Source organism: Pongo abelii, chromosome 17 (genome assembly GCF_028885655.2).
Source record: "Pongo abelii isolate AG06213 chromosome 17, NHGRI_mPonAbe1-v2.0_pri, whole genome shotgun sequence".
Taxonomy (NCBI): Eukaryota; Metazoa; Chordata; class Mammalia; order Primates; family Hominidae; genus Pongo; species Pongo abelii.
Genome location: NC_072002.2, coordinates 59917689 through 59933148, shown reverse-complemented (window position 1 = coordinate 59933148; position 15460 = coordinate 59917689). Strand labels below are relative to the sequence as shown.

Genomic DNA, 15460 nt, shown 5'->3' with positions numbered 1-15460 from the left:
TGAAACACATAACTCTTTTCCTTCTGATTCCTAAGTTCTGAGTCTAAGACCACTTTGTAATCAGGTTTAATTTCAGATCACAGCTGACCTTTTATTTCTTTCACATGTAAAAGTGAAGCTTAGGTACAGATATTCTAGAAGTAGCTGTGATTATTTACTTAAATCATCTTTCATGAATGAAGGACATATTATCCTAGCTATTGGGAGTTGACCTTGGCAGAAGAAAGCTGACTTAGTTATACCAGCAATTCTCCCCAACACACATACACAGGGCAGCCTGTATCCTGTGACTGCTTGATGTGGTCATGGCAATCAGAGAACGAGTTTAAAGTCTCAGCCCCTCTTGATAACTCTGAGATGCCATCCCATTTTAGGTATCCCCATGGGGTCAGCTGGACCTTGTGATGAGCCCAAAGTCCAGCTCCTCCCTCTACCTATTCTGCCTCTTTTAATTCCACTTCTCTGCAGTGGCTGATCCCGAAAGCCCTCTTACTTCCAACACACACACCTTCATCTCAGAGTTTGATGCTTGGGGACCCCAACGTGCAAAAGGTACACAACTATTTCCTTGCTCAACCAACCAACTCTCTACTGACTCACCATCTTTCCTCCCCATGGTAGGCAGAATAATGCCCATCTCCTCTCAAAGATGCCTATGCCCTAATCCCCAGGAATTTGCGAATGTGTTGCCTTATATGGCAAGAGGGACTTTGCGGATGTAATTAAAAGTCATTGAACTCAAGATAGGGAGATTATTCTGCATCATTCAGGTGGATCCAGCCTAATCATACGAGCCCTTGAAAGTGAAAAATCTTTCTTGGCTGTGGCCAGAGATGGACTACAGAAGAATGGTCAGGGAGATGCAATGTTGCTGCCTTTGAAGATGGAGGAAGGAGCCATCAGCCAAGGAATGCAGGCAACCTCTAGAAGCTGGAAAGGGCAAGGAAATAGACTCTTTTCAGAGTCTCCAGAAAGGAACACAGCACTGCTGGTACCTTGATTTTAGTCCAGTGTGACCCTTGTCAGACCTCTGACCTACAGAACTGCATGTAAAACAATGAATTTGTGTTGCTTTAAGCCACTAAAGTTTGCAATAATTCATTATAGCAGCAATAGGAAACTGATACAGTCCCTTAGGAGTCATCTTAATACTTGCTCTTTTGCATGATCTTGGACATGCACTTCACTGGTCTGAGCCTTAATTTTCTCACCTGTAAAATGACAACTTTAGACTACATGCTGCAAAGCCTTTTTCAACCTGACATTTTTCATTCTAACTGTATGGATTACCTACTTTGCAACATTTATCTTTTTATTCTAGCAAGGCAGAGTTTACTTGTCCTTTTGATGATTATTCTGGGAAAACCTATTTGAGATGCTGCAGGAAGCAACAGAATGGCCATACAACAGGATGAGGAGTGAGATACTCTTTTTCTTTGTCTGTCTAACTCTTTTGGTCTGTCTTTATGTTGATTTCTAAATTTTCTATTCCATAATTCCTTATGGCCATGGGAAAAATGCTTCTCAGCTGGTGACCAATTTATGAAACAAAGCTGGATGGCTAATAGATTTTGTCGTTTTTCTTTTTGCTAGTGGACCTGCAAATACATTTTTATTTTTTGGTTATGCTGAAAATAATTTGTGAAAAATGGTAGTTACCATGTTTATAAGTGGGATCAAAGGTAGCAGTGTTCTGACTGCTGGTGAAAGTTAACTCAGTCTCTAGGAAAATCCACCACTTTTCAGATTAAAAAAAAAAAAAGTCCCTAGACTGAATTTTGTCAGGAGAAGGTATAATAAAATGCCACTGTAATTAAAATACTTATAAACCCGCAAGACACAGCTGTTGTGAAAGGAAAACAGGATGCTAAAATGGGATAAAAGGAGACCCTCGTCTGGCTCCTTTGCCCTCCCAGTGAGTATCTAATACAGTTGCCACTCCATTAACTGTTCTGTGTTAAGAAAAGCTGAGCTGACCCCAAAACAATAATGGCAGTAGCAGAATTCTAATGACTCTCTTCCACACTTATCTAGATGGTATGCTTTTCAAAGCACTTTCTGTCTACTCACTGGTTTGAGCCCCAAGTTCTCAGTATTTCCCTAAGAAAGTAGGGGAAGTAGAGAGGGTGAACATCATCCGCTTGGTTTGACAGATGAGAGAAACATGGCTTCCTTGGAGTCTAAATTAAACTTGTGTCATCACAGCAGCCAACAGCAGGTCTGGGGCCGGAGACTGGTCTCCATTTTGAGGTCTATGTTGACTATAGCTCATTGCTCCTGGCAGTTGGAGTCACCCAACACAGGGTCAAACAGAGTCTCCAGAGACTGTACACTGCAAACCTAGGGCCACTGTAACAGTTCTTTTTGCACTCAGTAGACAAAAATAAAGTCACTGGAGAATTATTCACTAAAGTTAGCTAGGAAAAGGCCAAAGAGTTGAAGGGAAGAAAAAACTATAAGAAACCAAGAAGTGGATTTCAGACTGTCACCTGCCTGCTAGGGTTTGTAATGCTGGCCACACAGTGTTGTTTCCAAACATACCAAACTGGAGGGCACCCATTTTCTTCCCTCTTGGGGCCCCACTCACATTCCTTGGAGAAATTTCCAAGAACCCTCTATATTATGGCCTCTGTAAACTGAAATCACCAACATTAATACTATTTGCTCCTCCTCACCAACCCAGGTGCAATTAGGCTGACCAGCCTTGAAAAAAGTAAGATGACCTGAGGTCAGTAGCATGTAGTGGAATAAAAAAGAATAATCTTCCCAGGTATCCCAACTCATTTGAACAATGAGGAATTGAGACTAAGTCTCTTCAAAGATTCCATTTATTTTGGTAAGATGCCATTTTACATTTGATGTAGTAATACAATTTTGACTTAAAAGGCCAGGGTTTGAGAACCAAGTGGCCACTTTGACTGGGCTATCATGTGATCATCATGGTCATCATCCCTTGGTCTCCCTGAGGGTCAGTTCTTTCATCTATGAAATAGATGTGATCATAGCGAATCTCCTTTTCACTACACAAGGTTGTCATGAGAATCAAATAAATAAATGCTAAAGCACTATAGAAGAGATGTTATGATTTTATCTTTGGCAGTAGTGCTAATCATTATAATAGCAGCGTATTAATAACAATGATATTACGAGAAACACCAATTGTGGTAGTGTTGGTAAGGTACTTCTGGGATTATTTATATATGTGGCTACTTGCTGGAAATGCCACCCATGTGTTGAGATAATGTGTATTGTGCTCTTTCTTGAATTATCTCCTTGGGACTTTACAACAACCCTGAGAGATATATCTTATTATTGTCATTACACACACGCACACTCAAAAAAAGAAAAACCAACCAACCAGTCAACAAACAAAAAACTAAAGCAGAGAGAGAGAGAGAGACAGAGAGTGAGTTAGTTTGAAAACTAGTATCTTGAAACCCCAGTGAGTTCTGCTGACTTCTAGCACTGGCAGGCACACCTACCACTTCCAGTGAAACCTAGAATCTTTAGGACCTTGTTGCCAGTGGCTTATTGCCTTAATTATGAGAAGGGGATATAACTGGCATTAGAAGTTCCTCCATATAGGGAAGAACAATTGACCATTCAAAGAGTCATTGATAAGTTAACTAATCCCTGCTCTGTGAGATATATATGAATGCCAGTAAAAATTTCCTCAGCAAGAAGGTTCTAATGCTATGATCTTTCCTGACAGTGCCCACAGTGTGTGCTACCCTTCTGCACGGTGGAATTGTGGGCAAGTAACTATCAGCCAGAGACTACCTTAAGGCCTCTTTCATCAAGGAGAGGCCCATATGATTAGTTTTCACCAGTGAGGTATGAATGAAAGTGATGTGTGCCAATTTTAGGCCAAGGTGGGTAGGAAGTGGGGATGTCATCTTCATTTTCTCCTTCCCAATCAACCCAGCTAGATACAGAAGACCTAACATACAACTCAGAGTCCCTAGAAGATGGAGAAACCACAGACAATTGGCAGGTGGGTTTCTGAACCATCAGTTGGACAGAAACTCTTTTGGCTATTATATGAGTGAAATATGATCCATTTTATTAAGCCATCAAAGTTTGAATGTTATCTGTTACAACAGCTATTCTATTACAGATCCCAACGAAAAGAGACCCACCAGTACTTCAGACCTAACCCTAATCCTCTGCCATCTTTGAGGCTATTACCCTCCTCCCACACTGATGCCAGCGCATCCATCTTGAGCAGCTTTCTTTGTGCTTTATATAAGTATAGAACAGCTGGTCTGCTTGTCAAACAACCAACAAATCGATGCTTGGCAAAACAATAGTTTTTATCAGCAAGTGACCTTAAGATAAACTTTATATTGCTCGGAAATTATTCCAACCCCAAATCAGTGGCATCCCAACTCAGGCCTCCCTGGTGGCATGAGAAAGGAAAACTAATGAAGTATGGAGGCTATTAATGGCTTTATCTTTTCTCTCACCCATTCCCTCTCCTTTTTTCAAATTTGCAATTATGTTCAGCAGTGTCAGATGTGTTCATCTATTTTTGACATGTAAATAGAACCTATCCCTTTTAAATTTTTCAGGGGAGATGGGCATGTGATTATTGTTACCGCTTGTCTGGAAGCAACCAGAATGGAGTGGGGAAGACTCAAGGAGGAGATCTTCACAGGACTCACCTCTCATCACAGCTCCCGTGTGGTTGTAATCACCCCAGAGGGAAAAATAATTTCGGTTTTTTATGGTTTAATTATTGGTGATAGCAGCTGTTTTGAAGACACAAATACAGAAACAAGATCTAGAACATACTCACAGTTTCCTTGGTCACAGTGGTGTCAGTGGTTCTATAAAGGTCTTATGAACCTCTACTTAGTTGACCACAAGTAGTAAGCAAGAAACAATCCTGTAAAGAGAGTGGAGGTCAGAATCAAGAAGTCTTGAGGGTTTAAATCGCTTTTTGGAAATGTAATAATATTTACTCTTTTAAAAATTATAAACAATACATGTTCCTTTTACAGAAAAAAAAAAAAAAAGGAAATAGGACATAAAACTCATCTGTTATTCCACCATCTAGATACAACTACTGTTAACCCAGGAACACTTAAAGAGTGTTTCATGAATATTTTTGCATACATGCAAATATATTTTCTATTGGTCTTAGTTTACAAAACAGGGATCCTATTGTCCTTGCTGTTTTGTGACCTTTTCTTTCATTGAATAAGATATTAATGAATATCCTTTGCCAATAAATAAACTTCAACTCTGTGGTAGACAAGTTCTAAGATGATTCCCTTTGATCCCTATCCCCTTGTGTTCTCACCATTGTATAACTGTGTGATCCACTCCATTTGAGTGTGGGCTGAACTTTTGACTTACATCCAACCAACAGAATATCCCGGTGTTGGGATATCATTTCTGAGATTAGGTTACAAAAAGACTCTATCTTCTTGCTCATGCTCTCTTATTCTCTGGCTTGCTTTCTGCCATGGAGCCAACTGCCATGTTGTCAACTGTCTGCCCTACAGAAATGCCCACGTGTCAAGGAGCTAAGGGAGATCAGCCCAGGAGGAGCTGAATCCTGCCAACAATCACTTGAGTGAAATTGAGAGTGAATCCTCTCCATGTTAAGCCTTGAGGTGATTGTAGCTCCAGCAAATACCTTCATTGTAGCCTTGTGAGAGATCTGAGTCAAAGGATCGAGTTAAGCCAAGCCCAGATTCCAGACTCTCAGAAACTGTGAGATAATAAATTTGTCGTTCTAAGCTGCTAAGTTTTGGTGTAAAACAGCCATAGATAACTGATACAAATCACATAATTTTTAATAGCTGCTTCATATTTTAATATGTCTGTACCATAATTTACTCAATCTTTTGTTGCTGCACATTTTGGTTATTTTGTTTTGCTATTATAAACAGGGCTGCAATGAATATTATTGTACTTAAACATTGGTACACGTTCTTCTTTCCTAAGGATAAATTCCTTGAAGTAGAATAGCTGGCTTTCAATGGGTATGCATTTTTTAAAGCTTTTGATATGTTATTCCCCAATCACTTTCTGGTAGGATTGTATTCATTTACAGTCCTGCTGGCTGTAATTCAGAGTGGGTTTTTGGTTAATTTCAACTACTTTATCTTGAGGTGTCTCCATGAAAACCAGTTAGAAACCAAAACCAAAGCCCCAAACAAGAACCCAGGAAAGAAAACTAAGGTTAAATCCTGAAAACTATGAGATAATTTTGAAGCTAAACAATTTTCAAAGTACCATTGTTTTGAAATAAGTCCGATAAATTCAACCACTCTCAAATTGTTATTCTTATCTTTCAATGGACACAGAAGTCCTGAAAATGTGGTGATACTCATAGTCTTCATGAACTTTGAAAGGGAAAACAACAATTTCCCTGGTTGAAGTCAACATAACAATAGGCTAGTTTGAAAATCCTAAGTTTTTTTTCAGTTGCACAAAGGATTGCCAATAAATTCAACTTTTTAAATTACTAAGCTGGATAAACTGAATTCAATAGATTTGTTTGGAAGCATTTTGTATACATAGATACCACCACCATTTCCAAATTGCAGCACTTACTATTGGGGAAGAGTAAATATTTTAATGAATGCTATATATTTTAACAAGCTCTGAACTCTGCAGTTGGTTTAAGCTAAGGGTGCAATTTCAGGCATCTAAATAAGTAAATAAATGAGGAAGAAAATCCATGTTAATTGCAGTAATTTGCGGCACTTTCAAATTCTTAATTAAGAAATAAAATAGGATTCATTAGCCATGCCCAGTGTAGATGGCATACATAGATCACCATTATGACCAGACACAAGACTTGAAGTCATTGCCATAAATGAAATAACAGAGAAAAATCACTGGTGCATTATTGGCCAGAATATGCAGGCACGAAGAGAGAGGAGAGAGGGGAGAGAGACACGTAAAATGCCTGTCCTCCAAAACCTGGCCTGGGGGTTGCATTATCCCAAAACATCTCCCCTGAGCCTGGAATCCTGCCTCCTCCTAATTTTTGGGATTTGTTCCTCCCTCAAGCCTCACACAAAACTTCTCTTAGCCTGTCTGACAACCCTACCAGTGCTTACTTTTTAAACTTTAGGAATCATCTGCCCCAGGTCTTTTGTGTACCTGGACTTTAGGTCTCTCTGCCTGCTTCATTTTCTTAGTGAGTCCTAATATATATATATTTTAACAAACTGGGAAAAAGAAAAGAACTTTGGTTATAACCAGAAACATTCTGACTCATGCTGCTTTTTAAAAATTAAGCATTAAATTAGAGAGAACAGATAATTTACTATTAGAAAAATTACTTTTGACTGGAACAAATGTTTCTGTGGACAGGGCACCAGACATTAATTGGGACTGTTCCTGGCGAGCCAAGATGCTTGGTGCCTCTAATGAAAGCCCATGCAGGCCCCCAGGGGAGGGGGAAGGTGGCAGTGGGCATGAGTTTTCAGACATGTAAGGGGAGCTCTGTTCTGGTTACGTGGGCTGTGGGGGTAATCTGAATGTGTGCTTGTTTGGAAGAAAGAGCACTGATGTACCTGGCTGCGGGCAGAGATGACAGGTCATTGTATTCCTGGTGAGAACACTAATGTAGACTATAGGCATGTATCCCTTGGGCCTTCCCTTTCCTGCTGTTCTACCTATCTTAGTGTTGATACCCAGGTAGGCATGATCACTCTGTGGAGACAGGCACGGGCAGGTGTGGGCAGCCAATTGCATTCAGCTCAGCAGTGAGAAGGGTACAGAGTACAGGGCATGAGCAATTTGAAGAGGTCTGGAAACTCAAGGTGAAGAAAGAAAAGAAAGAAAATAATCCATTGAAGATCTCTAAAAGCAATTGAAGAATCTTGTCTGGGATTAGACACTGAAATATTTTGGGCAGGTAGCAAAGTTTTTGGTGTTACTTGTAGACCCAAGCAAATCAGAAATGAGCATATATACTTCTCAAAACCTATTATATCTTCATGTGGAAGGCATAAGAATAGTGTGAGACATACTTTTTGTTTTGGGGGGACTTATGGGTTGCTTCCTTAAGTCAAAGGCTCCCTTTCCTTTGAAATGGAAAGCAGAGAGAAAGCTGGACTCTGCTAGCCCTACTTACTGAACCATGCAAATCCTTTCTTGGGGAAGGCCGTCCACTATTCCACACCCATGATGAAGACCCTCATGGAATTTACGAGAGGTGCAATAAATGTTCATGTCTTGCAGTGTTCCATTTCCCAAAGGATCCTTCCTCCCTGGCCACATCCGGACAGAGACCAGACCTTTGGGGGCTCAGAGGCCTGTTGCTGTGGGTACTGTGAATGATTATTTCCATTCCTTACCAAAACAGGGGTAGAACAGCATCATTATGCCTTTAATTTTCTGAAGATTTATGGTAAAGCAGATACAGAGCTTTTCCAATTTTAGAAGTAAGACAAAGAGAAACAAATTCAAAATACATCCATAAAAACTGAGGCTAGATACCAGACTAGGAAAAGAAAAAGCGACTATATAGAGTCTTCCTGTAGAATTCACTATTTCCTGTGTGCTAGGTACTCTGACTTGGCACAGATAGTGAGTGAGAATAGTATGCTGAGAAGACATAACAAAGGATGAGAAAAAAGTAGACAGGAGATGTCAGAGCCGTGACAAGCCCTGGGAAGTATGCTTTATTACGCTGTTGCAAGGAAGATCAAGGAGAATTCATTGTTAAAGTTCTTTTGAGGACAGGCCTGAAATACAGTTATATCTCAATTATTACATTTGAGAATTGTTTGTTCATTCTTTTATTTATTCATTTTATTATTAGCTATTAATATTAACAAACATTAATTGAGCATATTCTCTTTGTCAGATGTAGCGTTAGGTGCTAGAGATTTAGGGGAGGCAAAATTGGGATATACAGCTTTTTAAAAAGAGCTTTACTTTTAAGACAGTGTTGTTAAGATAGCCCTACCCACTTCCTTTTGAATTTGCTCCAAGGCAATAAGAAGAAGAAGAAACAGAAATGCAAACCTCACCTTTGTTGAGGAAGGGCTGCCAAAAGCAGTAAAGTTCCAACCTAGGGCAGGTAGATGCTGAAAGGTGTCTGCTGCCAAAGACCTCAAACAAAGCTCACAGAGCACAGAGTTTGCCAAAGAGGGCAGAACCAACACCGTCTTTTGGGGGACAACTGGTCTAAGGTGAATGGCTGCCTGTGAAAGCATCCCTGGACTCTTCCATTAAGAAAAGGAGAGGTGGTATAAATAAGAAAACACTTAAAAATTCTATTTAAGCTTGTCTGTTGGGAAGGCAGGTTAGAGAAGATAGGTTCCACACTAACTGGTCTTGGCAAATGCCAATCTCTTTTTTTTTCTGGAAAAAGGTAAAGGCTAAATTAACTTGTACACATATCCATACACACAACCTTGTGTGTTGTCAGGCACATCCCTATAAACTAGAGAGATGCTAGTGGATGACATTATAGGCTGGGTCTTCACGCCTTCCTTTTTCTGCAAAATAGCTGGTTAAGAAAGAGCTTATCTCAGTCAAATATGAGCCAGAATCAAACAGAAACCAACAGAAGAACTCTACAAAGATATTGCAAGAAAAGAAGGTAATGATAAAAGGAAACAAACAGACAAAGAACAAGTACCAAATTATGTTAACATCAAGCTAAAGGAAACTGTGCTAAGCAAACTATCATAGACAGTGGCTGGCAAGATGACTGCATAGAAACAGCTCCAGTCTGCAGCTCTCAGTGAGACCAATACAGAAGGCAGGTGATTTCTGCATTTCCAACTGAGGTACCCAGGTCATCTCATTGGTACTGGTTAGACAGTGGATGCAGCCCATTTAGGGTGAGCAGAAGCAGGGTGGGTCGTTGCCTCCCCTGGGAAGCACAAAGGATCGAAGAACTCCCTCTTCTATTCAAGGGAAGCTGTGAGGGACTGTGCCTTGAGGAACAGTGCATTCTGGCCCAGGTACTATTCTTTTCCCATGGTCTTTGCAACCCACAGACCAGGAGATTCCCTCGGGTGCCTACACCACCAGGGCCCTGGGTTTCAAGCCCAAAAGTGGGTGGTGGTTTGGGCAGACACCAAGCTAGCTGCAGGAGTTTTTCTTCATACCTCAGTGGCATCTGGAATGCCAGTGAGACAGAACCATTCACTCTCCTGGAAAGGGGGCTGAAGCCAGGGAGCCAAGTGGTCTAGGTCAGCGGATCCCACCCCCATGGAGCCGAGCAATCTAAGATCCACTGGCTTGATATTCTTGCTGCCAGCACAGCAGTCTGAAGTCAGCCTGGGATGCTCCAGCTTGGTTGGGGTAAGGGTGTCCGCCATTACTGAGGCTTGAGTAGGTGGTTTTCCCCTCACAGCATAAACAACACCACCAGGAAGTTCGAACTCAGTGGAGCCCACCGCAGCTCGACAAAGCTGCTGTAGCCAGACTGCCTCTCTAGATTCCTCCTCCCTGGGCAGGGTATCTCTGAAAGAAAGGCAGCAGCCCCAGTCACAGGCTTATAGATAAAACTCCCATCTCCCTGGGACAAAGCACCTGGAGGAAGGGGCAGCTGTGGGTGCAGCTTCAGTAGACTTAAATGTTCCTGCCTGCCGACTCTGAAGAGATCAGCGGATCTCCCAGCACAGCACTTGAGCTCTGCTAAGGGACAGACTGCCTCCTAAAGTGGATCCCTCACACCCATGCCTTCTTACTGGGAGATGCCTCCTAGCAGGGGTCGACAGACACTTCATACAGGAGAGCTCCGGCTAGCATCTTGTGGGTACCTCCGTGGGACGAAGCATCCAGAGGAAGGAACAGGCAGCAGTCTTTGCTGTTCTGCAGCTTCCACTGGTGATACCCAGGCAAACAGGGTCTGGAGTGGACCTCCAGCAAGCTCCAGCAGACCTGCTGCAGAGGGGCCTGGCTGTTAGAAGGAAAACTAACAAACAGAAAGGAATAGCATCAACATCAACAAAAAGGATGTCCACACAAAAACCCCATCCGGAGGTCACCAGCATCAAAGACCAAAAGTAGATAAATCCATGAAGATGAGGAAAAACCAGTGCAAAAAGGTTGAAAACTCCAAAAACCAGAACTCCTCCTCTCCAAAGGATCACAACTCCCCGCCAGCAAGGGAATAAAACTGGATGGAGAGTGAGTTTGACGAATTGACAGAAATAGGCTTCAGAAGGTGGGTAATAACAAACTCCTCCAAGCTAAAGAAGCATGTTCTAACCCAATGCAAGGAAGCCAAGAACCTTGAAAAAAGGTTAGAGGAATTGCTAACTAGAATAACCAGTTTAGAGAAGAACATCAATGACCTGATGGAGCTGGAAAACACAGCACAAGAACTTCGTGAAGCATACACAAGTATCAATAGCCAAATTGATCAAGTGGAAGAAAGGATATCAGAGATTGAAGATCAACTTAATGAAATAAAGCATGAAGACAAGATTACAGAAAAAAGAATGAAAAGGAACAAACAAAGCCTCCAAGAAATATGGGACTATATGAAAAGACCAAACCTACGTTTGACTGGTGTACCTGAAAGTGATGGGGAGAATGGAACCAAGTTGGAAAACACTCTTCAGGGTATTATACAGGAGAACTTCCCCAGCCTCGCAAGACAGGCCAACATTCAAATTCAGGAAATACAGAAAACACCACAAAGATACTTCTCAAGAAGAGCAGCCCCAAGAAACATAATCATCACCTTCACCAAGGTTGAAATTAAGGAAAAAATGTTAAGGGCAGTCAGAGAGAAAGGTCAGGTTACCCACAAAGAGAAGCTCACCAGACTAACAGCAGATCTCTCTGCAGAAACCTTACAAACCAGAAGAGTGGGGGCCAGTATTCAACATTTTAAAGCAAAGAGTTTTCAACCCAGAATTTTATATCCAGCCAAACTAAGCTTCATAAGAGAAGGAGAAATAAAATCCTTTACAGACAAGCAAATGCTGAGAGATTTTGTCACCACCAGGCCCACCCTACAAGAGCTCCTGAAGGAAGTACTAAATATGGAAAGGAAAAACCAGTACCAGCCACTGCAAAAACATACCAAATTGTAAAGACCATCAATACTATGAAGAAACTGCATCAACTAATGGGCAAAATAACCAGCTAGCATCATAATGACAGGATCAAATTCACACATAACGATATCAATCTTAAATGTAAATGAGCTAAATGTCCCAATTAAAAGACACAGACTGGGAAACTGGATAAAGAGTCAAGACCAATTAGTGTGCTGTATTCAGAAGACCCATCTCATGTGCAAAGACACACATAGGCTCAAAATAAAGGGATGGAGGAAGATTTACCAAGCAAATGGAAAGCAAAAAAAGCAGGGGTTGCAATCCTAGTCTCTGATAAAACAGACTTTAAACCAACAAAGATAAAAAAAGACAAAGAAGGGCATTGCATAATGGTAAAGGGATCAATGCAACAAGAAGAGATAACTATCATATATATATATATATATATATATATATATACTAAATATATATAACCTAAACATACATCTATATCCTAAATGTGTGTGTGTGTGTGTATATATATATATATATGTATATACATATATCCTAAATATATGCACCCAATACAGGAGCACCCATATTCATAAAGCAAGTTCTTAGAGACATACAAAGAGACTTAGACTTCCATACAATAATAGTGTATTAACACCCCACTGTCAATATTTGACAGATCAATGAGACAGAAAATTAACAAGGATATTCAGGACTTGAACTCAGCTCTGGACCAAGCTGACATCTAAAGAACTCCCCACCCCAAGTCAACAGAATATACATTCTTCTCAACACCACATCACACTTATTCTAAAATTGACCACATAATTGGAAGTAAAACCCTCCTCAGCAAATGCAAAAGAACAGAAATCATAACAGTCTCTCAGACCACAGTGCAATCAAATTAGAACTCAGGATTAAGAAACTCACTCAAAACTGCACAACTACAGGGAAACTGAACAACCTGATCCTGAATGAATACTGGGTACACAACAAAATTAAGGCAGAAATAAATAAGTTCTTTGAAACCAATGAGAAGAAAGACACAACATAACAGAATCTCTGGGACACAGCTAAAGCAGTGTTTAAAGGGAAATTTATAGCATTAAATGCCCACAGGAGAAAGTGGGAAAGATCTACAATCGACACCCTAACATCACAATTAAAAGAACTAGAGAAGCAAGAGCAAACAAATTCAAAAGCTAGCAGAAGACAAGAAATAACTAAGATCAGAGCAGAACTAAAGGAGATAGAGACATGAAAAACCCTTCAAAAAATTAATGAATCCAGGATCTGGTTTTTTGAAAAGATTAACAAAATAGATAGACTGCTAGCCAGACTAATAAAGAAGAAAAGAGAGAAGAATCAAATAGACACAATAAAAAATGATAAAGGAGATATCACCACTGATCCTACAGAAATACAAACTCCTATCAGAGAATACTATAAACACCTCTATGCAAATAAACTAGAAAATCTAGAAGAAATGGATAAATTCCTGGACACATACACCCTCCCAAGACTGAACCAGGAAGAACAGGAAGAAGTTGAATCCCTGAATAGACCAAAAACAAGTTCTGAAATTAAGGCAATAATTAATAGCCTATCAACCAAAAAAAGCTGAGGACCAGACAGATTCACAGCTAAATTATACCAGAGGTACAAGGAGGAACTGGTACCATTCCTTCTGAAACTATTCCAAACAGTAGGAAAAGAGGGACTCCTCCCTAACTCATTTTACTGGGCCAACATCATCCTGATACCAAAACCTGGCAGACACACAACAAAAAAAGAAAATTTCTGGCCAATATCCCTGATGAATGTCAATGCAAAAATACTCAATAAAATATGGGGAAACCAAATCCAGCAGCACATCAAAAAGCTTATCTACCACGATCAAATGGGCTTCAACCCCGGGATGCAAGGGGGTTCAACATACACAAATCAATAAACGTAATCCATCACATAAACAGAATCAATGACAAAAACCACATGATTATCTCAACAGATGCAGAAAAGGCCTTCAATAAAATTCAACACCGCTTCATGCTAAAAACTCTCAATAAACTAGGTATTGATGGAACGTATCTCAAAATATTAAGAGCTATTTATGAAAAACCTACAGCCAATATCATACTGAATGGGCAAAAACAGGAAGCATTTCCTTTGAAAACTGGCACAAGACAAGGATGCCCTCTCTTACCACTCCTATTCAACATAGTATTGGAAGTTCTGATCAGGGCAATCAGGCAAAAGAAAAAATAAAGGATATTCAAATAGGAAGAGAGGAAGTCAAATTGTCTCTGTTTGCGGATGACATGATTGTATATATTTTTTTATTTTTTAATTTTTATTTATTTATTTATTTATTTTTATTTTATTATTATTATACTTTAAGTTTTAGGGTACATGTGCACAATGTGCAGGTTAGTTACATATGTATACATGTGCCATGCTGGTGTGCTGCACCCATTAACTCGTCATTTAGCATTAGGTATATCTCCCACAGCTATCCCTCCCCCCTCCCCCCACCCCACAACAGTCCCCAGAGTGTGATGTTCCCCTTCCTGTGTCCATGTGTTCTCATTGTTCAATTCCCACTTATGAGTGAGAATATGCAGTGTTTGGTTTTTTGTTCCTACGATAGTTTACTGAGAGTGATGATTTCCAATTTCATCCATGTCCCTACAAAAGACATGAACTCATCATTTTTTATGGCTGCATAGTATTCCATGGTGTATATGTGCCACATTTTCTTAATCCAGTCTATCATTGTTGGACATTTGGGTTGGTTCCAAGTCTTTGCTATTGTGAATAGTGTTGAAAACCCCATCGTCTCAGCCCAAAATCTCCTTAAGCTGATCAGCAACTTCAGCAAAGCCTCAGGATACAAAATCAATGTGCAAATGTCACAAGCATTCCTGTACATCAATCATAGACAAACAAAGAGCCAAATCATGAGTGAACTCCTGTTCGCAACTGCTACAAAGAGAATAAAATATCTAAGAATACAACTTACAAGGGATGTGAAGGACCTCTTCAAGGAGAACTACAAACCACTGTTCAAGGAAATAAGAGAGGACACAAAAACAAATGGAAAAACAATTGATGCTCATGGATAGGAAGAATAAATATTATGAAATGGCCATACTGCCCAAAGTAATTTATAGATTTAATGCTATCCCCATCAAGCTACCATTAGCTTTCTTCTCATAATTAGAAAAAACTACTTTAAATTTCATATGGAACCAAAAAAGAGCCCATGTAGCCAAGACAATCCTAAGCAAAAAGAACAAAGCCAGAGGCATCATGCTACCTGACTTCAAACTATACTACAAGACTACAGTAACCAAAACAGCATGGTACTGGTACCAAAACAGAGATATAGACCAATGGAACAGAATAGAGGCCTCAGAAATAATGCCACACATCTACAACCATCTGATCTTTGACAAACCTGACAAAAACAA

At 40.2% G+C, this 15460-nt stretch overlaps 1 protein-coding gene and 1 long non-coding RNA gene across 2 annotated transcripts in view; one reads left to right on the top strand and one right to left on the bottom strand.

Moving 5' to 3' along the window:
• Positions 1–15460, bottom strand: part of SLC14A2 (solute carrier family 14 member 2) — a 472590-nt gene that overhangs the window by 198824 nt on the left and 258306 nt on the right. The window contains exon 2 of the mRNA XM_024235951.3: positions 4799–4888. The gene's annotated coding sequence lies outside the window, so the exon portion shown is untranslated. The remainder of the gene's footprint in view (positions 1–4798; positions 4889–15460) is intronic.
• Positions 1–15460, top strand: part of LOC103892981 (uncharacterized) — a 69884-nt gene that overhangs the window by 19410 nt on the left and 35014 nt on the right. The window contains exons 3-6 of the long non-coding RNA XR_657122.4: positions 3713–3834; positions 3926–3994; positions 4572–4950; positions 5511–5621. This is a non-coding gene — a long non-coding RNA (uncharacterized LOC103892981). The remainder of the gene's footprint in view (positions 1–3712; positions 3835–3925; positions 3995–4571; positions 4951–5510; positions 5622–15460) is intronic.